Source organism: Falco peregrinus, chromosome 3 (assembly GCF_023634155.1).
Source record: "Falco peregrinus isolate bFalPer1 chromosome 3, bFalPer1.pri, whole genome shotgun sequence".
Classification (NCBI taxonomy): Eukaryota; Metazoa; Chordata; class Aves; order Falconiformes; family Falconidae; genus Falco; species Falco peregrinus.
Genome location: NC_073723.1, coordinates 117,352,937 through 117,379,264, shown reverse-complemented (window position 1 = coordinate 117,379,264; position 26,328 = coordinate 117,352,937). Strand labels below are relative to the sequence as shown.

Sequence of the window (26,328 nt, the reverse complement as noted above, 5' to 3'; positions counted from 1 at the left end):
GGCCGCCGTGTCGGTGGCTGTGCAGGTGTCGGTACCGGCAGTGAGTGTGCAGTTTTGATGTCAGTGGCTTGTCTCTGGGAGTTGCGTCTGTTTCCATTCTGATTTTTATTTTTTCTCTCATCGCTGCAGCGATAGACTTGTCTTGGAGCCCAGATTTCAGCCCCACAGGGCTCCCGGGGCTCCGTTGTGTAAGTTTAGCAGCCAAGTCTCTTTAAAATGCGGATGGTTGAGTCGAGAGGAGCCAGGCGCTCGCGGCGCCCGTTTCCTTTTCCTTTTTGCCTGCGGAGAAAGGGGAATAATGGATTCCCTGGCTCCCCGATTCAGGGGGTGCCACTCAAACCTCCCAGAGGTGGGAGAAACGCGCAGCCTCCCTCCTCTTTCACAGGGAGCGGGGAATAAAAGCCTCTTCGGGTGCCTTGGAAAGGCGCTGGATAACGTGACTCGGGCTTGTCCAAGTACTTGAGAAACTTTTGTTAATAAAAAGCCCCTTTGATGTAGTTGGGTTCAGCGTGGAGACGCGGAGGAAAACGGTGCGGCGGGTGCCAGCGGCTGGCATGGAAAGAGCTGTCGTTTGCATCGGTTTTGCTTTGTTCCAAAAAAGAAATTGAAATTACAGTGTCTATATGTGCCGGTCCAGCTGGAGCACCACCGGCTGCCGGTGCTGGGCTGGGCTGGGCTCCCCCTTGCCTGCCCCGTGCTCCGGCTCTCAGTTTCCTTCCCTGAGCGGCTGGGTTCCCTCGGGAAGGAGGGCTTTTTAGGGAATACCTAATTTCTATACTAGGTTGTGGTAGAAAGCTGGTCGCCACTTGGAATGACCCTGCTGGGTGGTGTTTGATCTTGTTTGTGGTGCTGGTGTGGTGTAGGGGAAATAAGTGTTTATACTGTACAGAACCTTTCTTTTGGTTTGACCCCTTCCCAGCTGCCCACCCCTCCTGGGATATCCCACCCGTGCTGCCAGGGCTGGGTGGAAGCCTCCAGTTTGGGTCATTGAGCTCCAGGCTGGAGGATGTGTTGTTTCTTCCTTGCTTTTACCCATCGCAGCTCCTGTAAACGGTTTGGTTTTTCCTGTCCAGAACAAGTTTTCCACTGGCTCATCCCCTCCCCCTCTTAATCCTGCAAAAAATGGAGAGTTTTCACTGAAATGTGACTGAGCCACGTGGGGAGACCCGTGAGGTGGGTGTCCTGCTGGTGGCGGCCACCCTGTACCTGCCACATCCAGGACCCAGCACTGGTGGCACCGGCTCAGGCCATCGGAAGGCAAGGAGGACGCTTGCTGCCGCTGGAGCCGGGATTGCCAATGCCTCCCTGCATTTCCCTTCCAGCCCTGCTCTATTTCTCCTAGAAAATTAGCCTAAAAACCCCAATCTGAGCAGCAAGGCCTCCGCTGTTGAGCAAGCCAGGGCAGGTCGGGAGGCAGGGAGATGGGTGACATGGGAAGGGTCCCAGCGCCGGCGCAGCGAGCTGCAAACCCTCCCGCCCTGACGAGCAGGGGTTAACCAGCTGGCAGATCGCCGTCATTTCTTGCTTTATAAAAACACCCACCTTAGGCAGAGGAGAGCTGCGCCAGGGTGCCGGGTAGGTGTGCTGCATCACTGCGGTGCCGGTGCTCCGCTCCCAGGCGTGCGGGGGGAGGAGGTTTGCATCAGCGCTGCGAGCTGGCGTGGGCACTGCGGGGGCATCCCTCCACGCTCCTGGGGGACCCGGTCCTGGGTGCTGCACGGTGCTGTGCCTCAGTCCCAGGGGGTTGTTTGAGCAAGGGGTTGGGGCTCAAGGTAGGGATCTGTGGGGGGTGTAGGCTCCAGTGCCTGCCCTGAGTGGTTTCATTCAGCTGCTGGCATCTGCGGGGGCACAGTACCCTCCGGGTTGTGCTGGCTGGAGCAGTCTGGCAGCTGGAAAGTCTCCGGTGCTGAGACCTTCACCAGTCTGGCCCAGTTGGAAGCCAGTGGGCCGGTTTCCCAGGGCTGTGCCGGGGAGGCACGATGCTGAGCGGCTTCCAGCCCTGCTTGCTTCATCGCTGGATCACGGTGCCACGGCACATGCCGGGACGTGCAGTGCTGCTGCTGTGGGTGCTGGCGAGGATGGTGGCAGCAGCACAGGGGTGACAGGAGAGTTTTCAGGGACCTCTCTGGATGCCACCAGCATGGCAGAGCCACCGGTCAGAGGGTCTGGGAAGGAAGGGAAGCCCTGGTCTGTCCTCCCCTGGGTGACAGCGTGCTGAGCGGCGCTCAGCATTTGGGGGCTGCTCTCCATTCCCGTGCCGTATACCTCCCATCGTGTTTTGGTGTGGTGCTGACACTCCCTGTCCTCCTTGGGAAAGCGGGAGCGGGCACGTGGCTCTGTGCTGGAGCAGCCCTCGGGATACCCGGCATTGCAAGGGTGCAGGCAGCGCTGCCGGGCTCTGCTCAGAGCACAGGTCATGCTTTCCCTCTTCACAGCACTGTAAACATTAACTAATCAATCCTGGTGAAATCCTTTCGTTTTGACAGTTAACTCTTTTCGGGGTTTGGGGGTAGAAGCCTGCAGCTGTGGTGTCGGAGAAGTTTTTTGCCACCCTCTGTGCCGTCTCTGCCTGCTCCGTGCTGCCCGGCACGTGGCCTGGCGTGTTTGGGTTGGGACAGCACGGGGTGGCTTGTCACCTTGTTGGAGTAACCTGGTGCCTGTTAGGGAGGGCACAATCTTCCCAGGGGCTGCACGAGACCCCAGGGTGGGCAGGAGAGGTGCAGGACCCTTGTAAAAATGAACCTGAATTCATTCTCTCTTGGGACTGGAGCCTTCCCAGTGGTGGGTGGCAGTCCTGGCCGTGCCCATCTCGGAAGAAGCTTCTTTTTTTCTACTTATGCCTTGTTTTCTGCTATAAGAAATGCAACTAGAGGTGTTTGGACCCCGATGCTGGGGTCTTGAGTCTTGGAGGTGCCTGGTGCCTTGAGCCGGGTGGCGCTGCCAGCCTGGCAGCATGTGGCTGCCTCCAGATGTGGGGCTGCTGCCACCGGGATTTCATCCCACAAGGATAAACGCTGTTCCTGGGCAGTGCTGGGCAGGCTGCACGAGGCCTCTTGGGCTGCAAGAGCACGGAGGGGACTGATGGCATGGTGGTGACTCCTCACTGAGGGAGAGAAGTCCTTCTTCCTCTTCATCACCCAGGAATGGGGGTGGCCAAGTGGCGCTGTCGGAGCGGAGAGTCCCTGGCTTGAGCAAGCCCCAGGGGGAAGCTGGGCTGGAAGCTGTCAGGCTGGATAATGCTGATTTTTTTTTTTATTTTTTTTTGGGGGGGTAGGGGTGGGGTGCACGCAGGAGTTGCTGGCTTCACTGGTACAGTGGGGACCAGAGGCAAAGGGGAGCTCAAGAAGGCAGCAGGAGCCCCAGTTCCCCCTGAGGATGGCTGGACTGGGTGCCCGAGGTGGAAGGTGCTGGTGTTTGTTTCAGCCAACAGGGAAATGAAGCTGGTGGTTTGTCAGGTGGGAGGATCCACCCGACCTCGCTCAGCTGGCTTTCTGCTGCCTTCGTGGTGGAGTCATCACCACCCCCAGCACCCGACGGTGCCTCCTGGGCTGGGCTCACCTCGCCGAGAGGCACATGCTTCCCCCAGTACCGCCAGCATCCCCGGTCACGAAATCAGCACATGCAATTGCAGTTGCCATCGTTGTCCTGGTGCTAATGAGCCAGGAGCGCGGCTGAGCCCTGGGGACACCGGCTGCTTCTCCATGTGCTGCTGGTCCAGGACGAAAAGCCGGCGGGGAGGCTGGGGCGGTGGGTGCCGGTGCAAGGTGGCCGCATCTGCGGTACATAAAATAATACAGGTAATTTTTCTGTCCATGACATGGCACAGGCACCAGGACGCAGCGTGACTCCCGCCGGTGTACGGTGCCGTGCCGGAAAGCTTTGATCTCGTTTCAGCGGCCAGCACGTCCCTGAGCGTCTGAAAAGGGCTCGCGCTGTTCCCTCGCTCCTCTTCCGAGCACTGCCTGCACGCATTCCCCTCGGAGCCTTTTCCTTCCCGGCTCATGCTTCGGGGCGAGACCGGAGTCTTTGACCTCCGTCTGCTGGTTCCTGGCCAACCTCCTTTCCAGGCTCGTCTCGCTTGTGTCGGCTAAGTTTAGATTGCCCTGGACATACCATGGCTGATGCCAGTGGCAAGAAACCTCCCAGAGGGAAGGAGAAAAAAGAGGTTTTATTTAAACTTTCAATGTCTTGACACTGTTGTTTGAACGCCAGGGCGATAAGTCCTTTTATATACACTTAAAACGGATAAATGGTGGGATGTGAAGCAGCGGCACGCTTCAGTTTTCCGTTTCTCCTGTCTCGGTGCTGGGAGAAGCTGCGCTGGAGCTCAGGCTGGGTGGGAAGAAGCTGCCTGGATAAAAATCCATCTGTCCCACATAGGGGGCTGTGAGCCGTTCCCAGGGCGGTGGGCTCAGCCCAGCTGCCGGCTCCTGCATGGGGCAGTGGGAGGATGCACCGAGCGGTGCCGGGAAGCAGCATGGCTCCTCCCGGCCCCCACGCTCGGCCAGGGGAGCCCTGGAAGGGACCCCGCTCCCTGAGCTCAAATCCAGCCCTTCCCCGCTCCGTGGAGAAGCTCCGTGCCGTGGCTGGATCCTGGCACCGCCAGCTGAGGTTTGCAGGGCATCCGAGGCGGTCGCTGCGGTGGGTGTGATGGCACACGTGGGATGGGGACGGCAGCCCACCGTGAGCGGCGCTGCGGTGGGAGCCCTAATTTCTGGGGCTGGTGGTGGCTGTCGCCCACGGTGTGGCCAACCTTCACCGCTCCATGGGCAGGACCTGGAAACCGGCTCCTCTCCGCGCCCCGACAGGTTGCTCACGCCTTTCCCATCCTGTCGGAGTCTGCGGGTGGGGTGGGAACCAGCAGAGCGGCTGCTGGGTGGTGGTGGGAGAGCAGGGGGTGGAGGCAGGGTGCTGGGCTCCCCGGCACGGGGAGGAGAGAGGCTTTCTGGCAGCTTCTGCCTGCGGGCGCTGGCACTGTGGGCAGTGTGGTCCCCTGGCTGCGCAGCCCCCGTCCTGCATCCCGAGCGGCTGGGCTCGCAGCATCCCTGCTGGGTGCTGACCTCGAGCTCTCCCTTCTTCTTCCAGGCGGTCTTTCTTGAGGCTTGCTGGAAGCTCCAGATTTAACGTCTCGGCGCTGCCCTTGTCTGGGGGGGGCTGGACACACTGCTGGGGCTTGGGGGTCTTCAAAAAGCCTCCAGCTCGGAGAGGGAAACTGCTGAGGAGGTCCCCTGCGCGGCGGCGTTAGCAAAACACGGAGGATGCTTGTGTTAATAAGCTGGGAAGTTTCATTTCTGCGCTCATAACACAGGGTTTTGTGCATCTGGATGGATCCCACCCGGCTTGAGGGCCAGGGAGGGGGATCCTCCAGCATCAGCTTGCTGAGGTGTGTGGTGGGGCTGGGCGATCAGATTTGGCGTATGTCTGGCCGCAGCTGTGGTAAAACGAGTCCTTTGATGCGATCTGAGATGTGTGCCCTGCCTCTGTGTCAGATAAGCCTGATTCCTGGAAGGGGAGAAGCGGCGTGGGGGGGTGCTGCTGTTGGGCAAGATGGTTTGGGAGATTTGGGGTGAGCAGTGGGATGCTGATCCCAGCGTGAGGAGCTGGGGCTCCTCGCCCTGTTGGAGCAGAGCCACGAGTGGGCTGTGATGGTGGGAGCCGGGATCTGGCGGTGGGGAGCCGGTGTGCAGGTCAGGGGAACACGCGTGTGTGTTTGTGCCCGGTCGTGCAGCCGTGGCCTCGCAGCACGGGGGTGCCCCGCTGTCCCTCCCCTCTTTATCAGCGATGTGGACCAGCGAGTTCTGGGTGGCTGCTTGGGCGCTGCGAGGCCACAGTCGTGCCGTTTGTTGTTCTTCTGTGCATGACACGCTGCATTTCCATTTTTCATTTCCTCTTGGACTCTGTTTCCCTCGGGTGAGTCCGAGCCTGCCGGCATGGACCGTGGGGCTGGCACCGTGCCCGTGTGCTTGCGGCGGCCGCCTGCTCTCCCTGCCTCTCTGCTCTGCTCCGACCGTGCTGGGGAAGCTTTGCCAGCCTCCCACGGGTGATGGGTGCTGTGTTTTGCACCTCTACAGCACCTGCATAGGTCTTCTCCTCTCCCAGCCTCTGCTCTTGCTTACTTTGAGCCCTGCTGGGATCCCTGCCCCCTTCCTCAAGCTGTGCCAGAGACCCCTGCCTGGGTCGAGGGCAAAGTCCTAACCTGGTTGGGGCCAGACCGAGCTCTGCTCCCGTCCTGCTCCCAAGCCCTAGCTCTGCCCTTGCTGCCTCCCAGCCCGCTGCCCTGCTGCTGTGTGGCCCCAGAATTGTCCCTTGGTCCTGGTGGGATGTTTGCGTTGACCTCTGGTTGTGTCAAAAAGTTCTCTCCTGTTTTTTATTAATCACTCTTCAGGTCCATTGTGGCCTTTCAGAAGTGCTTTTGCCAGCAGCTTATTTTTTCCCTGCAGGAAACTGTATACAAGGACTCCTGTGGCAGTGAGATTTGCGTTGACCTTGGGCAGTTTTGCTACAAGAGCCGTCCTGGTAAAACTATCCAGCGGGAACAACTCCTTTCCATGCGGAGCGGGGCCAGGCTGTCTCCCTAGCCTGGCAGTCCTGCACTGCGCATGCTGCCCCCCTGATTGATTAGCATCAATTAGCACTCCTGCACCACCTCCCTGGTTTGAGCGCTGCTCAGTTGATAGAGGACCACTAGGAGTGATGCTGGGACAGCTGGCGTGGCCGTGGCTGTCACCGTGTCCCTGCTGGGGGCTTGCCGGCGTGGTGCTGGTGCTGGTGAGGCTCTCCTAAAGTAAATGCATCCTGCATCCCAGGCTCGCTGCCGTGGGTCACACGTCTGTGCCCTGGCTCTGCCAACATCCTTGGCATGACGCGAACAGCCTCTGCCTCGCTGCTGGTGATGGTGGGGAAGGGCAGCGTGGTGCCCTGCCATCCCCCCAACTCATGTGCGCATTGGGGGGCAGACCCCCCACTCCGTGGGGTGCTGACCCAGGGAAAGGGTGGTGGGGACAGCCACGGCGCGGGAGGTTTTATTGCAAGTGGCTCCAGACGCTGCACGTGGAGATATTTCATCCTTGCCGGCTGTTTGGGATGCTTCTCGTTCTTGCTGCGGAGGGCAGTTGCTGGGCTGGGAGACGCTGGGATTCCTCGGCTGGCCGGGTGTGTGTTGGCCATGCTGGGGGCTGGGGGCTCCCCCTGGCTCCCCCCAATTCCCCCCAGCCCCGGTGTGCTGATTGAGCCAGCTGGAGCAGTCCTTCCTGCTCTGGGAATTCCTGGCGTTCCCAGCAGGGAAGGGGAGCCAGGATGCTTGTGGATGGGGTCTGGTGGCATCAGACCTGCTTCCCCTTAACCCCCTCGGGGTGGGGGGGAGGGAATTGCCCTTTTCCCCATTGCTGTGGGGTTCGGGGGTCTCAGGCTGCCTTCCCACCCGCTCTGGTGTTGGGTGGCATGTTAGGGAGTGGGGCAGGAGGGAGGCACTGCCCCCCTGCGTGTGCGGGGTTACCCCCATCCCTCTGGAGGTACAAAGCTGTGGGGGGTGCTGGGGGACAGCTGGGGTGCTGGGGGGACCAGGGCTTGCCCGGGGTGGCCATGTCTCCTTCCTGGTGGTATGGGTTTGGAGCAGCTGCTTGCTCCCCGTGTCTGGTGGCTGTCTCAGCCAGGTGGGAAGAGGAAGGATGGAGATAAATAAAACGGGGGTGTTGATGGTGCTGCCCACTTGCCCGGGCTGGGCTCAGCTCTCTGTGCCATGTGAGCTGGTTCCTGGCAGGGGGGTGATGGAGAGGAAGGAGATGGTGTCCCCTGTGCCCCCTTCGTGGAGCTGTTCCTTGCTTCTCTCTCGCAGCCCCTTTGTCAGCAAGAAGCAGGGTTTTTTCCTTTTTTTTTATATATTTTTTTCTTTAGAGGAAAATTCCATTGTGCTATTTTTAGTGGTGACAACTTGGCGTCTCACAACAACTTTATTCTGCTCCCGGCTCTGCCAGCAGGCACGGGGGGGGATGTCTGCGGGAGTAGCCCCACGATGCCGGGGCTGCGGTGTGCTGGCAGGCGCGGGCTGCCCACCAGGCGCCTCCGGCTCCAATCCTGCCTGTGAGCCCTCGGGGAGGCTGGCACAGCCTGTTCCATGTGGCTGCTCACCGGCGATGGGCTCGGCTCCCTCTCTCCGGGTGAACGGGTCCCCACCCCGGCTGTGGCAGACCCGCGCGTCCCCGGCGCTTGGCCAGCTCCCTTGGATGGCAGCGGGTCCTCTGCGTGTCACCTCCATCCCACCCCACCCCGGTGGATGGTGCTGAGAGCCCTGGTGTAATCGCAGTGAGGGGCGGGGGGGCACCTCACCACCTGGCCCTGTTTCCCCCTCGGAGCTCCAGGAGTGATTTTTGGCTCCCCAGTTCCCAGGCGTGACAGCTGGTGGGGGCACGAGCAGCAACTGGTCCGCGGGGTTTGCTCCGCTCGCAGAGGAAAGCGATACCGCCGGTGTCCGTCTGTCCCTCGAGAGGTGTCCGTCTGCCTGCAGGGTCCTGTGTCCCCCTCTGGGCTCACTTGGATGAGCCAAACTGGTTTTATTAACGTTTTTATGGATCACAGGGGGTGTTGGCCTGGCATGCTGCTTGCCGTGGGGATGGGCACATCCGCTGCCCGTGGACAAGTGGGCTCTCCTCACCCCGCCAAGACGCAGGGAGCTGCCACTGCTGGTTTCTGGGGGGTGATTTGGCTCCTGCAGCACACCCTTGCTCTGCTCTCCCTCCTCTCCCTCCGGCAAAGCTCAAACGCCGCGCGAGTGGGCCAGGACGGCTCTGCCTGGAGGTGCTGGCTGTGCCGAAGCCCAGGCGGGCACATCCTGCACCGTGCGGTGGGTCTTGCTCAATCTGCTGGGATCTTCCTGGAGAGGCAGTGGGGTGGTACAGGGAGAGTGTGATCTGCCTTCCGTGACGAGCACATTTCAACACCGCTGATGCTGATGAGAGTATGATTATTTAATATTTGATTTGTCAGAAGTCCTGGGACGTGCCTGGTGGACATCAGCCCTGCTGAAGGGCAGCGGTGAGCAGGGCAGGCGCTCAGACCACACCAGGCTGGTTCCTGCTGCCAAAAATTCCTTGAAAACCAGTAAATAGCCTTTGGGGCTTTGTAAGTGCCTCGCTGCCAGCGTGAGGGGGCAGAGGCAGGGGGGGATCTGACCCCCACCTACTCCTGGGTCTCACCTGGCCGCTTTTTTCCACCACTTTATGGCATTTCTCTGGTGGCTTTGCCCAGAGTCAGTCACCACAGTGGCTTTTCCCCCCGAGGATGTGGACCCTGCGCTCTGCCCATTGACTCAGATTTCCCCATCTCCCACCTGCCACTCTTAAAGCCCGTTGGGGTTTTATTTTTTTCCTTCCCCTCCCAGTCCCCTTGAACATGCTCCTTGCTGGAAATATCCCCAGGATATACAATCCCTGAAACCTCTGGTGTGGAGGGGTGGGGTGAGGGATGCCGAGAGCCTTGATGGTGCGGGGCGCTTGCTGGGCTCATTTGCAAAAAGGGGGGTGGCCTTGGCCATGGGAGGTTTTAATGCACTTCATCAAATAAGGAAACGCGAGGGCTGTGCGGCAGCTGGCTGACGGGTGGTCAAAGGGCGGCGAGGCTGGTGGGGCTGGCGACAGTGGCCGGGGGCTGCGGGCACCCCGATGCTGCCCGGCTGAGGAGCGGGGTGGCCTCGGCTGGAAAATGAACTTGGAGAAGTACAAGAAGTTTCTGGATGGACTCGGCACCCTGAAAGGTATTTCTCACCCTCCGCGGTGTGGATGTGTGGTGCGGAGAGAGGCTGAGCCGCCGAGGGCTCTGGCGGAGTCTGACCATCTGCCATCGATCGCTGATCGAGGCAAACGGAGTACTCCTGGGATGTCGAGGAGTCGCCGGCTTCCCATGGAGGCAACCGGGAGGGGTGGTGCTTTCCATGGCTCTGCTGCACTTCCCTCCTTTGTCTTTTATTTGGATTTCGAGCGGTGCGTCTGGGCACAAAGCGAGTGCTGGGGCAGCGGCTGAACTGGCCCCTCAGCCGCGCGGGGAGGCAGGGGAAGCTGCTCCACAACAACTGGAATGGAAATTGAGCCCAAAATCTTGCTAAAGGGAGAGGAGCCGGCTGCTGCTCCGGCGGCTCGGGGGCTGATCGGCTCCGTGAGGGTCCTGCTGGCCGTGGGTGCAGGGTGGCATCTGGCTGCAAATGGGTGCTTGCTTTCCCCCCTTTCCCTTTTCTTTCTAAAACGCTTTCCCAATGCTCAGCCTGGCCTCGCGGGCTGTCCCCGGAGAGCCGGCTGTGACACTCGATCGTGCTGGGCTGGCCCCTGGCAGGTGGCTGGAGGCAGGCGGCCGGTGTCCCCGCCGGGGCAGGCTGCGGGCGCAGGGGCAGCGGTGCAGCAGCTCGGTTTACCTGGTGCTCCAGCCTCAGCGGGAGGGAACAAACACTTCCTTTGCTTTCCCCCCGCCTTTCCTTTGTTGTTTTTTTCCCCCTATTCCTTCTGCCTAGAGCTTTTTGCTCTGGGACTCCCAGTCGGCTTCATCCAGCTGCAGGCAGCTATTGGGATTTGCCCGCTGGAAGGGAGGCGGAGAGGGGAGCAGAAGGCGCCTGGGATGCCATCGCCTGTCATCTTAACAACGCTTTTATCGACGTGCCCCTTTTTACAGTGCTGCCTCGGCACGGCTGGGCTTTACCAGCTGGGCCCACTGTAGAACAAAGGTGAATCAATTCCATGTTTAATTTAGCAGGGAGCCAAGGGAGTTGTCACCCGGCGGGCTGGCAGCCTCCCCACCCTCCCATGCCGCTGCCGGGGCTGACGCGAAGGGTTAATTCCGCAGCTCTAGTGCCTGACAGCTGCCCTGAGTTATCGCGTCCGGGAGTAATATAATTCACTTTCTTATGCTGGCGTGGTGTCCATCATAAATTTTTCCTGAGCCTCGCTGCAGCTGGCACTGGGAATCAATGTAGAAGGAGCCCTGAGCCGCCGTGTGCCGTGTTGCACCCGGGGGTGGGGGGTCAGCCTCATCCCGTGGCCACGCTTGTCCCCCCTGTTCTGCACCCCTTTGGCAGCCGGGGCATGGCAGGGTGCTGGGTGCCAGTGACCCCCCTCTGCGTTTCGGGGCTGCTGCTAACGCCTCGTGCCGGGGTTGCGGCCCCGTCTCCAGCTGCAGCTCAGCCAGTTCCCCTCCTGCCTGCCAGAACGAGGTGTGAGGAGCCGGGATGACGTTATTAATCGCGTTTACAAGGTGACTGCTTGCAGGAGCTGCTCTGGCAGCCTTCCCCCTCCCCAGGTGCTGCCCAGAGCCCTGCCGGGAGCAGCACCGCCTGCCTGCGCTGCTCCCAGTGCTCCTGGCACTCTGCTGCTGGGAGCCTGTCACGGGAATGGGAAAACAGGGGTGGCGAGTCCCCAAGAAGCCAAATCTGCCGGTTTTGGTCTGTTTTCCTGCCCCTGGCCCAAGCAATGCCGCTTGGTGGCTGCCCCCAGCCGTGTTTCTCGCAGCCCTTGGCAGCTTTCAGTCAGAAAGCGGGGCAGGCAGGGGGACGGCGTAACCGCCTTGGGGATGGGGAGGTAGGGAAGGGGCAGGGGGTGTTTGGGGGAGGCGAGACAAGCAATTTGTGTGGGTGCTGCTGGGGTGTTTCCCGGTGTATCCAAAGCGCAGAAGGGTCGCCCGCCTTTGTGAGTGGTTATGGCTAGCTGAGCCCTGCCTGCTGGTGTGGGTGGCTGTGCCATGCATCTTGCTGTCTCAGTTTGGCATTTGCCACGCAGCTAAGCGTGCTCTTCAGCTCTGAAAGCAGCCCCCCACCCCCCAGCCTGCCCTTGAGCTGCAAGGCTGGACAAAGCTGAAGGAGAGGAAGGTTTTATTGCTGGAGAGGTTTATTTTCCCCTCTCCCCCCTCATCTCTATTCATCTCCCCAGGGAGGTGGAGACAGCAGCGGATATTGGAGCTGGGAGCGTTTCATATGTAAATGTCCGTGTGTGTAAGTCCAGGCCCCTGACCCCCGGCACCATGCCAGCATCCATCGCTGTCAGCCCTGCTGGGTCTGGCCGAAGGGCTTGGAGAGCATCCTGGTGCCCCGTGCCCACCCGGCTGCCGTGGGGCTGGGAGAGACCCTGCCAGGTCCCTGGCTCCATGCTGGAGACCGAGGGTGCTGCTCCGGGGTGGACCCTGCCCCAAGAGCCGCTGCCCCCATGGGTTCGGGGTCACCCAGCCTTTCCACGCCATCTCCATCTCAGGTTTCCCAGTGGCTGTCACAGCCCCGAAGTGGCGAGAGCCTGGGGCTTGGCTCAGGAAACCCATTTGATTACAAATTTATTGCTGGGTTAATTTTACCGGTGGCGTGAGGATGGCTGGTTTCACTTTCTGAGGAGTTTTGTTGTTTACTGGCTGAAATCCGGCATCTTCTTGGCCTTCTTCCGTGCATGCCAGCTAATCTCCTGGCTTCATCTGATCTTGTTGCTGCCACGTGCTTTCCCCACGGGAACCGGGCTCAGATTTTTCCCGTGGCCAGGCAGCAAGAAGTGGCTCCGTGCTTGTTCTTACCATCTCCACCTCACACGTGTGCCCGCCTCTGCTGAGCTTCTGCTGTTTAAAAAAGAGGGGGTTTGAGATGTGACATGCTGGCCCTGCTGCCGGAGGGATGCTGGGGACCCGGGCTGGAGCAGCATCCTGGTGTGTGCCACAGGGCTGGTGCCAGAGCAGTGCCACAGCTTGTCCCCAGAGCAGCATCCTGGCGTGTGCCGTGGGGCTGGTGCCAGAGCAGTGCCACAGCTTGTCCCCAGCGCAGTGTCCTGGCATGTGCCACAGGGCTGGTGCCAGAGCAGTGCCACAGCTTGTCCCCAGCGCAGTGTCCTGGCATGTGCCACAGGGCTGGTGCCAGAGCAGTGCCACAGCTTGTCCCCAGAACAGTGTCCTGGCATGTGTCACAGGGCTGGTGCCAGAGCAGTGCCGCAGCTTGTCCCCAGAACAGTGTCCTGGCATGTGTCACAGGGCTGGTGCCAGAGCAGTGCCGCAGCTTGTCCCCAGAGCAGTGTCCTGGCTGGTGCCAGAGCAGTGCCGCAGCTTGTCCCCAGAGCAGTGTCCTGGCATGTGCCACAGGGCTGGTGCTAGAGCAGTGCCGCAGCTTGTCCCCAGAGCAGTGTCCTGGCTGGTGCCAGAGCAGTGCCACAGCTTGTCCCCAGAGCAGCATCCTGGTATGTGCCACGGGGCTGATGCCGGAGCGGTGCTGCAGCTCGTCCCTGGAGCAGTGTCCTGGTGTGTGCCACAGGGCTGGTGCCAGAGCAGTGCCACAGCTTGTCCCCAGAGCAGCATCCTGGTGTGTGCCGTGGGGCTGGTGCTGCAGCAGTGCCGCAGCTTGTCGCCAGAGCAGCGTCTTGGCATGTGCCACAGGGCTGGTGCCAGAGCAGTGCCGCAGCTTGTCCCCAGAGCAGCGTCCTGGCATGTGCCACAGGGCTGGTGCTAGAGCGATGCCGCAGCTCATCCCTGTGTGCCGCCGTCTGCTTTCGTCCCGTCATGTGATGGCTTCCCCGAGGAGCAGCCGGGGCTGCCGCAGGTGGCCGGGTGCGATAAGGGATCCAGGGCCACCATCTGCCCTGGCCACTGCGGGTGGAGGCCCTGGTGGGTTTTGGTTCCTCTGGCGTGCAGCTCTCCTGGCACTGTCTCCCTGTGCATGGGGAAGAGAATGTGGCCAGTTGCTCCTGGGGAAGGGTGGGTGCTCTCCTCCGGCACGGCCACCCCATGAGGTGTCCCCCGGGGAGCACCCCTGGCCGGGGGGACTCACAGGCTGCGCCCCAGCTGGGGATCCCCGGTGATTTACAGCTCTCCCACCACAGCCTTGTGGTGCCAGAGGTGGATTTTGCTCCGGAAAGGTTCAACTCAACCCGTCTAAGAGCACCTGGTGGACTTGGGCCAGGCTAGTGGGATCCAGTGGGTCTGGTGCTGCGCTGGTGCTTGAACGAAGCGGGCAGAGCAATGTTAGCGACTGGATTATTTCATTTGGCTTTTAATGGGGATTAAGTTTCTCTGTGGGAGAGTGAGTATCTAGGGAACAGAGGTTTCAGGCTCCTGCCTTCCCCTGTTTGGTTTGGTTGTTGGGGCTTTTTGTTGTTGTTGGTTGTTTTTTTGGGTTTGTTGTTTTTTTGGTTGGGTGTTTTTTTTTTTTTTTTTTAATTCCAAATTCCTCCCTGGTGCTGCACGCCAAGGCCAGCCTGGCCAGGAGCTGGTGGCAGCAGCTGGGATGAAGCATCACTTCAGAGCATGGCACAGCCATGAGAAAGCCCTGGCAGAGCCCACGGCCGTGATCCCTGGAAGCGTTCACACTCCGGGCAAGCGCGTGGGCAAGGACCAGGGCTACATCCAGATCCCGGGCAGGCGCCCTGCTTCCCATCCCGGCCTTCCTTGGGGTGGGGGGGGGGCAGGACCCCCCATCTTCGGCGGGAAGGTGCTGGGGCTGGCTGGCGGAGCAAGCTGCCAGCCCTTCGCCCGCCTCCTGCACGGCGCTAATCAGGTTTCACACTGCTTAGTTTGGGACATCTAATGAGATCAGGGCTCAAGGTTGCCTGCCTGCCTGCCTGCCCTCCATTTGCCGAGGAAAACGAGAGAATCGGCTCCTTCCTTCTCTTTGACCTCCATTTCCGAGCCGGGGCGTTGCACATCTCCTCTCCCCAGCAGGCTGGGGGGTTGTCGCTTGTCCCCCGCCTGCCCTCGTGTCTGCAGCACGGTGGGGCTGCTTGTGGGGGCACACGGAGGGGGGTGGGGGTCAGAGGGAGCAAGAAGCGGGGGGACACGGCTTCCTACCGGCGGCTCGGGATGCGAGCTGCCCTTCCCTTCGCTCGCGCTGTTTGCAGGGAGCGGGATGCGGAGCGGGGGGCTGTTGGGGCTGTGCCTGGGCAGCCTGCTTGGGGGGGGGGGGGGGCGGGGAGCAGTAGTGATGCCCCCACATGTGGTGAGCTGCTGCGTGGAGCCTGTGCAAACACAGCGCCCAGGCGCGCCCCGAACAAAGCGCAGCCAGTTCCCACTACCCCAACGTTTTCCTATTTCTCCCCCTGCCAAGCAGCCTTTGGTTGGCGTTGGAATAACAAGCCTCTTTGCGGAGACACCGGGCCTTTTGTTAGCTGGTAGAAAAGGAGTTTTGATGCCGGCGATCCCTCCACACCCCCCCCACACCCCCCCCCACCCCCCGGCTTTCCTGCTCCCTAAGCCGCTGCTGTGGGAAGTGCAGAGCTTGGCCTTGAGCAGCCGACAGGGATCCCAGCACCGCAGCTCCCACCCGGATCCCCGGGGTCCTCCTCAGGGCTGGGGTGCAGAGCTGCACTGCCGTGGTGTCTGCCTCCTCCAAAAAGGGGCTGGGGGCTGGGACTTCATCTCGGGGGGTTTCCCAGGATTTGGAGCATTTACTGGTGCTCAGCTCCTGTGCAGATGGTGGGAGCGGGTGCAGGATGCGGCCAGGGCTTGGGCTGCTCTCCGGCACAGGGCTCTGCCGCTCGCCTCTGCTGGAGCTTCCATCATATCTTGTGCTGGGGTTTCTTTTGGTGTTTTATATATATAAATATATATATATATATATAATTTTTTTTCTTTGTTGTGTTTTTGCATGGCTTTCTCTCCACCGAGGTGCTGTTGGGGCGTGCTGGGAATTACGGAGCAGGTGTTTACCCAGCCGTGGAGACGGCAGCTCTGTGGAGGTGTTGCGGTGTTGTCCCTGTGGCCGGAGGGGCAGGGAGGGACCCAGAGATGGCATCGCCTTCGTCCTCCTCCTCCCCTGGCCTGGGAATGATGCCACCGTGCCGTGTCAGCACAGGCCCCTGGGAAAGCGTGCAGACGTGTGCGTCCTCTCGCACGTGGGCGTACAAGCAAGCCTTCCTCCCTGCCCAGAGCTGGGGTGATGTTGCTCGCTCCCAAAAAGCCGGAGTGTTTTCTGCTGGCAGATCTTTGCCGTTCCTCCCCCTGTGCATCCCATCCTCCTCGCCTCTGGCACTGGCTTCACCTCCTCCCTCTCACCCGGCAGCTCCATGTGCGTCGAGAGCTGCCCTTGCTGCCTGGCTGGCTGCCTCCTGACGTGCAGCTTTTGTCCGTGTCCCGGTACCCAGCCGCTGCCTGTCCCTGTCCCCTGTCCCCTGCTGCCTTTTCCTTGCAGGCTGATGCCACCGAATTGATTCCAGCTCAGTGGGGTTCAGTGCTTTCCTGGATCCTGGATTGCGTGGCCACGGGTTTCATGGCATCATTTAATGAGCAAGCGTGGTACGGCTCCCTGCCAGCGTCCTCGGAGGGGTGACAAACCAAAGGAGGCTTCTGAGAAGTGAGAAGCGATGAAATAATGCCTGAACCGCTGCATCAGCAAAAACCCAATGGCCTCGGCAGTCAGCTGGGGAGGCTGCTGGGCGGGCGGGTTGATGGGGGTTTTTTTAACACTGGGAAAGGAGCGGTGAGATCACCCTCACCACCTCTTCAGCCTGACGTGCTCGCGTTCGGGCTGAGAGGGAGGGTCCAGAAGCCTGGGCAGTGTTGGAGAGGGTCTGAATCAGATGTCTCTCGGATGTCGTTGCATGCACGTGGCTCAGCAAAGCTGCTGGCGGGGTGTGAGGGGCTGCTGGGGTCTGTGCTGTGCGAGAGGGGGGGTCTCCGGTCGTTTTGTGGGATGTGGGTGGGCATCCTGCCTGTGCTGGGAGCAGCAGGGCTCACAGTGCTGTCGGCTGCGGATGCCTCTGCAGCTGGGGCACCAAAAAGCGAGCCCCACCAAAGAAAGGAGGCTGGAGCTCCGTGCCTGTGCCCTGGGGATGCTGGCTGCTCTCGGGGGTGGGGGGGGGTGGGGGTGGGGGTGGGGTGTGAGCCTCCCCGCTGGTGCTGCCAGGGGAAACAGCCTCCTCTTGGGTTATTTTGGAGATTCTTCAGGCCCTGGGTCCTCCTGTTGACTTGATCTGTCCCATCTGAGTCGGGCCCCTCAGATGGCCCTGGTTGGGATGTCAGATTCCTGTAGACCCCGTTAACTGCTGGTGTGCTGAGGGATTCCCGCTCCTCGTGCTGGGGAGCAGGAGTCGGTGCTGAGCCGTGCTGCCCTGGGCAGGTGGCAGTCCAGCTCAGCTGTTTGCTTTGCCGAATGAAAACTGGCAGGAATGATGTTTGCTTCCAGCCTTAGCTCAAACCATCTTATCTCTGCCCTCCACCTCCATCTCCCCGCTCCAAGGTGATCCTGGGGGTCCTGCCCCAGGTCCCCTCCGCTGCCCCCAAGCAGGACCGGCTGCAGGGCGGCAGCTCTGTTGCGGGAAGGGAAGTCTCCTTATTTTAAGATATGATTCTTATTTTGGTGCCCAGACGTCTGCTGGAAAGGGGAACATCTCCGCTCTTATCAGCGCTTCCTTTTCCCTGGTTCCTCGGAATTCAGATTTTGACGCTGATGGCGGCGGGGGGGTCTGAGGCGCCCCCCACGCAGCCCCTTTCCTTTTCACCTCCCTTTGCTGCCTCTAGCTGACCTTTGGCAGTGTGGGCAGCTCTTCTGAGAAATACACAGTTAAATATTGACTCTTGGTGCAGATACTGGTTGGGGGGGGCTGGTACAGAACAGCCCCCCAAGCCCTGGGCTGAACCAGGCTGCCCTGGTCATTACAGGCAAAGGGCAGCTTGAGCCCCCTGTTTTGCTGTGCAAACACAGAGGGGTGACAACAGGGTGCTGGGAGCCTCAGCCCCCCCACGGGTGCTTCTCCTGGGCTAAACCCCCTATTTGCACAAAACACGGCATTGGGAGGTTGGTTTTTCCAGGGCCATGGGGAGTGTTGCTGCCCGGGAGGTTTCGTAGTCCCCATTTTTTCAGACCTTTTGCAGCCCTGGTGATGCTGAGGGGCCAGCGTGGGACCCTGCGGACTTGTCCCCATCCCTTCTGGCGGGGCCACCGCCGCTCTGGGATGACGAAAGCCAGGAGGGAATGTTTAATGCGGGGAATGCACCCGCTCTGCCAGGAGCAGGGGGCATGCGGCAGGAGCAGGAGGCATGCAGCGGATGGCGAGGGGATCGGCAGCTCTGCCTGCACATGCACAGGCGGTGATTCACTGGCGGCGGGAGAGGTTTTTCAGTCGAAGCTGAGGAGCTCGTCCAGCGGGGATGCGGTGGGCAACGCTGGGAGCCGTGACCTGCCTCATTCCACCTTGTTTTTAATAGCCCGGCTCATAAGAAACGTCATCTTTGTTCTTGCTTTCCTTTCCCATGGCTCCTGGCGCCGCGGGCAGGGTGGAGCGAGCCTCCGCACCCCGGCAGAGCCCTGCCTGTGCTTGCCGGCAGAAGGGGGTGCGCCGGCAGGAGGGGGGTGCGCTGGCACGTGCGGATGCTCTCAGCAGCTGGGGGTGCATCTTGCTGAGCTGTCTGTCCGCCCGCCCGCCCGCAGCAGCCTTCGCTGTGGGCAAGGAGGGTGTGATGCCATGGGTTTAGCCAAGCCCTGGGGTTTGCAGGGGGGGAAATGACCATGGCTGGGTGCCGGTGTGGGGCATGCGTGTGGTGCCTTGGTTCAGGATTAGGGGCACCGTGGCTTTGCTCAGGGTCTGTGTCCCCCATCCAGCCCCCTGTGGAGGCTAGAGCCAAGCTGGGCTTCTCACCCAGCTCCAGAGCAGGACCTGCCCTGGGGGAGCAGCGGGTGACGTGTGTCGGTGATTTAACCCGGACTCCAAAACGCGGAGTCTCCTTTCCCTGCTGGGAAGTGCTGCTGTAAGTGACTGAGATTTACCCTCAAAGCTCCCAGAAAGGAGGAAAAAACAACAGCAAGGGGAAAGCAGCGCAGAGGAAGTGCAGCAGGAAACCCGGCTCCTGTCCTGCAGTCACGAGTTTGTGTGTGCTCAGCACAGCTGCTGGATGGGCCCTTTATACCCTGCTGTGGGGAGCGGGGTGTCCCCTGCCCAGGGTGGGGTGACCCCACTCCCCATTTGGGGTTGTAAAACCTCGTGGGGTCCCCCCGTGTGCTCATAGCTGCTTCCATGTCTCGTGGTGCCCGCTGCAGGCGATGCGGGGGGGGGGGGGGTGGGGCACTGGCAGGCACCCTCATACTCCCAGGGTGCTGGGGGGGTCCAGGCAGAGCCCTGGAGAGATGCTTCACGCCGGGTGCGAGCTCTGGCTGCGGTCCCCAGCACCATCCATGCCCGCTTCAGCGTTTCCACAGTGCCACCTGGCTGCCACCTCCCGGGGCTGGGACACGTCCCGAAGCTGGAGCCCACTGAGCTCCTGGGAGGCCACAGCACCCAAGGGCTGGAATAGCATCCCTGTGGCATCCTGCACCCCGATGCTGGGGTGCCTCCATCCCTGCGGTAGAGCCGGGGAGGTGGGGGCTGTGCCCAGCTCCCGGTCGCTGCTGCCCAGCAGCTTCCCCAGTCATATAAGGAGATGCCGGCAGCGCGGCGGAGCTGTGTCGGCTGAGCATTACTCACCGGGGAGGCGCGTGGCAGCGGGGATCAGCCCCGGACATGAAATACTTGGCCAGAGCCAGGGGTGACTCAGCTCTGGGCAAGAGGCACAGCTGGGGTGAGGGGGCCAGGGCAGCCAGCATCCCCACAGCCCCCGCCGTGGGGTACCCGAAAACCCAGGCAGGGTGCTGAGGGGCAACCGTGGGGTAACACCCTTTTGGGTGATGCACGAGGCTGCAAAACGCTCGCAGGGCACCCTGTGCAAGGGGAGGGTACCCTGCAAGGTGGGGGACCCCCTCTCGGGGGGGCACTGCCCCTCTGCTCCCCAAATTCCTGCGTGGGCGGGAGATGCGTATCCTTTCCCCACCCCTTTCCGGACCGAGACAACAGTTGAAGCTGAAGAAGCCGCCTCGCAAGGAACTAAAATGAGCTGTTTGTGTTTTGGGTGTGTGTGGTGGTTTCCATGGGGGGGGGGGGGGGGGGCAGCCCTGTGCTGCGGGGGGGCTGGTGGCTGCATCTGGGGCTGGGTGGCCCCCAGAGCCCTGGCAGGGCACCCTAAAAGCTGCCATCAGCTCCCTGAGCCCTGGGTTTGCTGCCTCCTGCTGCTAAACTGGGATGAAGTGGGGGGATCACCGGTGTCCCTGGGGTGCCCTGGTACAGAGGAAGGATGTATTTTTTTTTTTTTTATATCTATCTATCTATCTATAAGTATACATGAATTATATAGAGATAAAAAAAATATTTAAATACATTGATATGTATTTAAAGAGTTTCTTTTGCCCGAAGGCTTGTGCAGCTGGCAGCGCCCGGCGTGTTGTGCCAGCCCCTCTGTGCATGCAGCACCCAGGAAGCACAGGAGCAGCTGAGCCCCCCTGGGTGCAGCCGGGGCGAGGGGATGCGGGAAACCAGCTCCTGCTTCCCAGAGCCTTTTCCAGCCATCCCAGCCCCATCACCACCCGTGGGTCATTACTCCTGCAGCGCTTCCCCTGCCGTAACAGAAAGCAGATCGCTTCAGATGAAAACCGTGATGGGATATTTTTTTATCCAGGCAGGGCTGAAGCTCTGGAAAATTTATTACAACAGCGCCGAGCTCCAGGGTAACTCTCTGTATTTTCTCTCGCCCATCTCATCAGCCTGAACGGCATTAGGTGGGCGTGGGTGGCGTGGGTCCCCCATGGAGCGATGCAATGTTTGGGTCTATCCCTTTTTGCTCGATACGGTTTTCTTGGCGGGCCTGACCAGCTTGTGGCTGTGGGGTTTGGGGAGCTGCTCAGGGGTTATGAAGACAATATATTTATAATTCTATCTCATATATCTATTAGGTAGTATATATTTAAAAAGTAGAATATAATGCTCTGCTTGCATCTGGGGGATGCCCGGGACCTCGTGTGGTTTCACCAGCCCACGCGGCGTAGCGGGATGCTGCCAGATGGTGGCCAGCCCGGCACTGGCCGTGTGTGGTGCTGAGCTCCTGGCTCTCTCTGTGCAGCCTGAGCCAGGCTGCGGTTCCTCAGCTTTGCAGCGTGCCATCCTCCCCTTAACAGCTTCCCCTTCGCTGCTGAGCGCCGGCAGCAGAGCAACTTTCTTTTGTCTGAGCCCTTCTGGCAAGGTAAAGGCGAAAACTGTGTGTAATTCTGTAGAATTTTCGGTCCCCAGTTTCTTTCCTCAGGAGCTGGTGGGGGGACCTGGTGCGTGACGGTCTCTGAAAGCAAAAGGAGCTTTGTAAGGAGCCTCTCCCCCAGCTCGCTTGTGGTTACAGCAGCAAATGGGTGTTACGGGGGATGTAACGGTCGTGTTGTGGCAGCGTTTGCTGCTCCCGGTTTCCCTGTGCCGTTTCTGTACCTCCGCTGCCAGAAACGGTTCCGAAAAGAAGCGAAACTCACCCAGCAGGGCGCTGGCTGCTCCTGGATGGGGTCCGGCAGCGGGAAGGGCCGGGAGGTGGGTGAACCTTTCACGTTAGAGCATCTTCTGTGGCTGTTTCTCTGGGGGTGTCCTGGCAGTGAATACATTTATCTCCAGGTATCCAGGGGGAGGGGGACACACTTGGGGACCCGACTCCCAGAAGCCTAAATTTGGTCGCCTTTGGTTTTGTCCCCCTTGCTGGGCAGAGGGTTTCCTCCAAGCAGACTGGTGCTGGGGCCAGCCTTGGGTACCGAGCCCCCAGCCTGCTGCCGCTCTGCTGCCAAAGTGCTCCCCCCATCTCCCAGTTGCTCCCCCCATCTCCCAGTTGCTCCCCCCATCTCCCAGTTGCTCCCCCCATCTCCCAGTTGCTCCCCCCATCTCCCAGCCGTTCCCCCCCCGCCATCCCAGCTGCCCTCGGTGTGTTGACATTGCCAGGCATGTGGGCAGGGGATGCCAGGCTGCCAACTGTCACCCGCTGGGGGGGCAAGGGTTTCTGCTGCTTGCGAGCCCCCCGTGAGGAGTGGGGTGCAGCGGCGATGCCGGCATGGCAGCTGCTCCTGCCGATCCTCTCCTCGTTGTGCTGCCGGAGTCGCAGCCGACCTTCCAGCGAGGCTGGGAATGGAAATCGAGGAGATGACGTCTGTCCCCCCCGGAGCACGGAGGGAGGGGGGACGAAGTTTGGCCGCCTGAATGCCGAGGAAAGATGTTTGAGCCAGCCGGCCGCTCGCTTTCTCCCTCTACCCACCCCCTCCCTTGAGCTCCCAAATCTCCTGGCCCCATCCTGGTGACACTGGCTGTCCCCGAGCCCTGCCAGCTCCGAGGGCGCCCCAGGGTGCAGCCAGCTGGAGGCAGAGGCGCAGGAAGAAAGTTTGGGAAGTTTCTACCAGCAGCGGCTCGGCCTCCTCCTTGTCCCCTCACCCTCCTGGCGATGCCGGCCTCCGGTAACGGCAGCCTTGGGAGAAGGAAATTTGGAGCTGGGCTCGGGATAACGGGACGGGAGTAGGAGGCGATGCCGCTTTCGGAGAATTCCTACCTGCCCCCCGCCGCCTTTGTGCTGAGCCACGTCCTGGGCATCGCCGGCGTCCTGTACTGGAGGAGCCGGAGCAGAGAAGGTAGGAACAGCCCCCGGGGGGGAGAAAGACACTAAAGATGGCCGGTGTGCGCTGCCGGCAAGGGGCATGCCGTGTTTTCTCTCCCGGAGAACCGTGGGAGGAGGAAGGAGGACACGGTGACGGCGGGGGGACCCTCCGGTGCCCTGGTCCCCGGGTGCAGCAACGGGGCCGGGGGGGGGGGGGGGGGCAGAAGTTTTGCTGCCGAAATTTGGTCTCGCCCCCCTTTCCCAGCCCACGTCGGGGTGGGAGCGGCTGGGATGGGGGGTGTCTCGCTGGGGACGAAGCTGCTTTTTGTCTGGGCGCAAACTGGCGACACGTGGCTGGTGTTCTGCCTCCTGGCTCCTGCCCCGGCGGCGCAGGCGTCTCGGTGAGCCACCGATGCTGGCAAGACGTGGCCCCGGCAGTTTCTCCCGGTGCTGGCACGGGCTCGCTGAGCAGCTGGGGCTGACCGTGCCTCAGTTTCCCAAAATAGGGCTTGCACATGACCACATGGCAAGCATTCGTTACGGGGATGTGCGATAGCTCCGGGCCCTGGATGAGGACTCAGTAGCTACTTCTCCATCCTGACCTCTTCCTCCTGGGAATTTGTTTGTTTTCATTCCTCCCTCTTTTTTTTTCTTTTTTTTTTTTTTTTTTTCCCAGCAGTGCTTGTTCTTGCCAGTGCCTCCGCATGGGGCCTTTTCCCTGCATCCGTGACCAATTCCTGCTTTTCTTTCACTTTTTCTGTGCAAAGGAGCAGGACTGTGGAACCCGGCAGCACTCAGGAACTTTTCCCTAAAGTTTTCTTTGGGATATACTTTTCCCCAAATTTTGCTTTGGGATATACTTTTCCCCAAATTTTGCTTTGGGATATACTTTTCCCCAAATGTTTCTTTGGGATATACTTTTCCTCAAATTTTGTTTTGGGATATACTTCTCTCCAAATTTTGCTTTGGGATATACTTCTCTCCAAATTTTGCTTTGGGATATACTTTTCCCCAAGTTTTGCTTTGGGATGTACTTTTTCCCAAATTTTGCTTTGCGATATACTTCTCCCCAAATATTTTTTTGGGATATACTTCCCCCCAAATTTTGCTTTGGGATATACTTCCCCCCAAATTTTGCTTTGGGATATACTTCCCCCCAAATTTTGCTTTGGGATATACTTTTCCCCAAATATTGCTTTGGGATATACTTTTGCTTTGGGATATACTTTTCCCCAAATTTTGCTTTGGGATATCCTTCTCCCCAAATTTTGCTTTGGGATATACTTCTTCCTTTCTCTCCCAAAACTACTGGGAGAGAGATATTAAGACGGAATTGCACAAATGAGCTGCCGTGCAGAAATGCGCCCTGTTACCCACTAAACCCAGCCTTGCTGCAATTCCTCCTGTTGTCCCATCGTCCCCCGGCCACTTAATTAATCTCAACGTCTGGGCACTGTTGTGCAGTGACGTGCTGGGCTCCATCTAGGGACCTCCTGGCCGCTTCCCAACGCGACTCTCTCCTCCCAGCTCCTTGCCCCTGTGCTGCGCCAACCCGCTGCTTCGCCCTACACAAATCCATCCTTTTTGGAAAAAATCCTGGTGCAAGTGTTGCAAGCAGCAAGTATATTTGATATCTGCTTTCCTTCATCGCTCCTTCCCAGCGAAGGGCAGGTGGTACCCTTCCAGCAGCATCCTGGAAGATGAGGGTCGTCTTTGTTGCCCTGTGATGCTCACCCGGTTCTGCCGAGCATCCACCCAGGTCTTCTTTGCATCACCGCTTCTCAGGTGTCTCCCTCATTAAATATCCGGGTGCAGGATAGTTTTCCACCGCAGGTATCTCTTGTGCATTCTTCCAGGCTGAATCAGGCACCGTTTCCTCTCCTTTTTTCAAAAGGCTCTGTAAATCCTGCCCGGTTGGCTCTGTTGTCATGATGGATTATGTCAGCCTGCAAGTTGGCAGCCAGCACATTTTAAATACCTCGTGCTCCTCAAGCCAGCCAGGTTTTTTGCATATCCCCCATCTTAAAAATACCATGTTTTAAAAGTGAAAGCGATGGGTTTCAACCCTTTAAAAATTTGTTTCTAGGCATTTATGTGTAAAAAAAAAAAAACCCACAACCTTCTTCACCCCAAGGTTGGCTCTTGCTGTTTAATGCGCAGAGCTGCTTTTGTGCTCAGTACGGGCTTGGAGATGTGCTCAGGATCTCTGTGAGCTCGTCCAGCGCCGTGCCCTGACTGACGTCTCCCCTATTCCTTTGGCTTAAGTGGGAATTAATGAGCAGGAGCAGAAAGCTTGGGAGCCGCTTCCAGGCTTTATACCAGCAAGCTGAAGGAGCCAGGGGGGATCACCGAAACCCTCCAGCTGCCCCCTGGGCTCCCTCCAAAGGATGGCAAAGGGCCATCCCAGGGGAGCACTGGAGAGCCTGGTCCCAGCCCCAAGTGCCGGTGGGTCAGAGGGGCCTCACCAGGCACCCCCCCGACCCCAGCCCTGGCATGGGGCACCCCCCCCGACCCCAGCCCTGGCATGGGGCACCCCCCCCGACCCCAGCCCTGGCATGGGGCACCCCCCCTGACCCCAGCCCTGGCTGGGCACCCCCCCTGACCCCAGCCCTGGCATGGGGCACCCCCCCTGACCCCAGCCTTGGCATGGGGCACCCTCCATCCTGCCGGCACCCGGGACTGGACTCTTGCAGGAGGAGGTGAGCGGTGATGGAGTCCGACAGTGAGCAAGGCCAGTGATGATGGATCCTGGGGGGAGCGATCCTGGGGGGAGCGGCAGCTCCCGGCCGGGCGTGTTGGGAACTGCTGGGGACAGGCAGGCTGCCAGGATAGACGCTGCCGCAGGCAGAGAGAGGGGGAAAATGTCTGTGCAGGGTGTTGTGGTGGTGGCGGGAGGGTCTCTGGCACCCGGCGGCTGTGGGGGCTCTCCCTGTGATGATGGCAAGTGCCTGGGGGCCTGGGATCCGCCAGGACCATGAGTGGGAGTTTTTCTTTCCATGCTCAGGTGATGCCCCTGGTTTTGGGGTGCTGGAAACCAGCTCTGGGGCAGGATGGTTTTCCCCGTTCCCCCTCAAGCTGGGTTCACTTAGGGGGCTGATAGCAGTGGGAAAACCTCAAAACCCACCTTCCCCACATGTGCCTGCCTCTGCCCTTTGGTCCTTGCTGCGTCTGGCCCCTCTGCAGGGGATTCATGCTGCCATGGGGGAGAGCAGAGGGTGCCCCGGTGCCTTTCTAGAGATGCGGTAGACTGCGCTCTGAGATGCAATGGGGGGAGAGGAGGTGGGGAGGGAATTAAACGGCATGCATGATCCTGCAGAGCTTTGGGGCTGAGATGCAGGCAGTTGAACCCCGTTCCTCGCTTGTGCTGGGAGCAGCTGGGGCAGGTCTCGGAGCACTCCCAGGCTGTCCCGCAGTGGTCCCTGCGCCTCGGGGCTGGGCTCTGCCTGGGCAGGGATGGAGTCGAGGATGGCACAGCTGTGGCTCAGCTGGGCTCAGGCTGGGTTGTTGCTTGGCTCATCTGCGTTTTCATCGCTGCAAGTCTGACCTGTCTTGGGAAAGCAGCAATGTGAAAAGCCTTTCGCAGCTGGAAGCATCCATGCAGCTCCAAATAGCGTTGGTGGTGCTGGAAACCATCGAATGGTCGTGCGGTTTGCAGTAACGTTCAGGGCCTGGTTTTCACTGGTGCTGCTGGCGGTAGGGTCTCCGTTTGCCGCCGATGTTCCCCGCATCACTGCCACCAGCCTTTCCTCCGTGCCCTGTGTGCCAGGGGACCCCAGGCTCCGTACTCAGCCTCTCCTGCCCTCGCTTGCCACTGGCTGTCTTTGGAGCGGTGCAGATGTCCTCTAGCCACTGTAACCTTCCCTCTGGCCATGCCTTGCCCGCCTGCTGCCCTGACCGTCGCCTCTGCTCACTGCCCCTGGCTGGTGACAGGGTGGCTCACGGTGGCTGGGGCCGGCGAGCTTCTGCTAGGCAGGGGAGAGGGCA

At 60.2% G+C, this 26,328-nt stretch overlaps 1 protein-coding gene across 8 annotated transcripts in view; it reads left to right on the top strand.

The window, feature by feature from the left end:
- MACF1 (microtubule actin crosslinking factor 1) overlaps positions 1-26,328 on the top strand; it is a 146,020-nt gene that overhangs the window by 6,699 nt on the left and 112,993 nt on the right. The gene's annotated exons all lie outside the window — the stretch shown is intronic.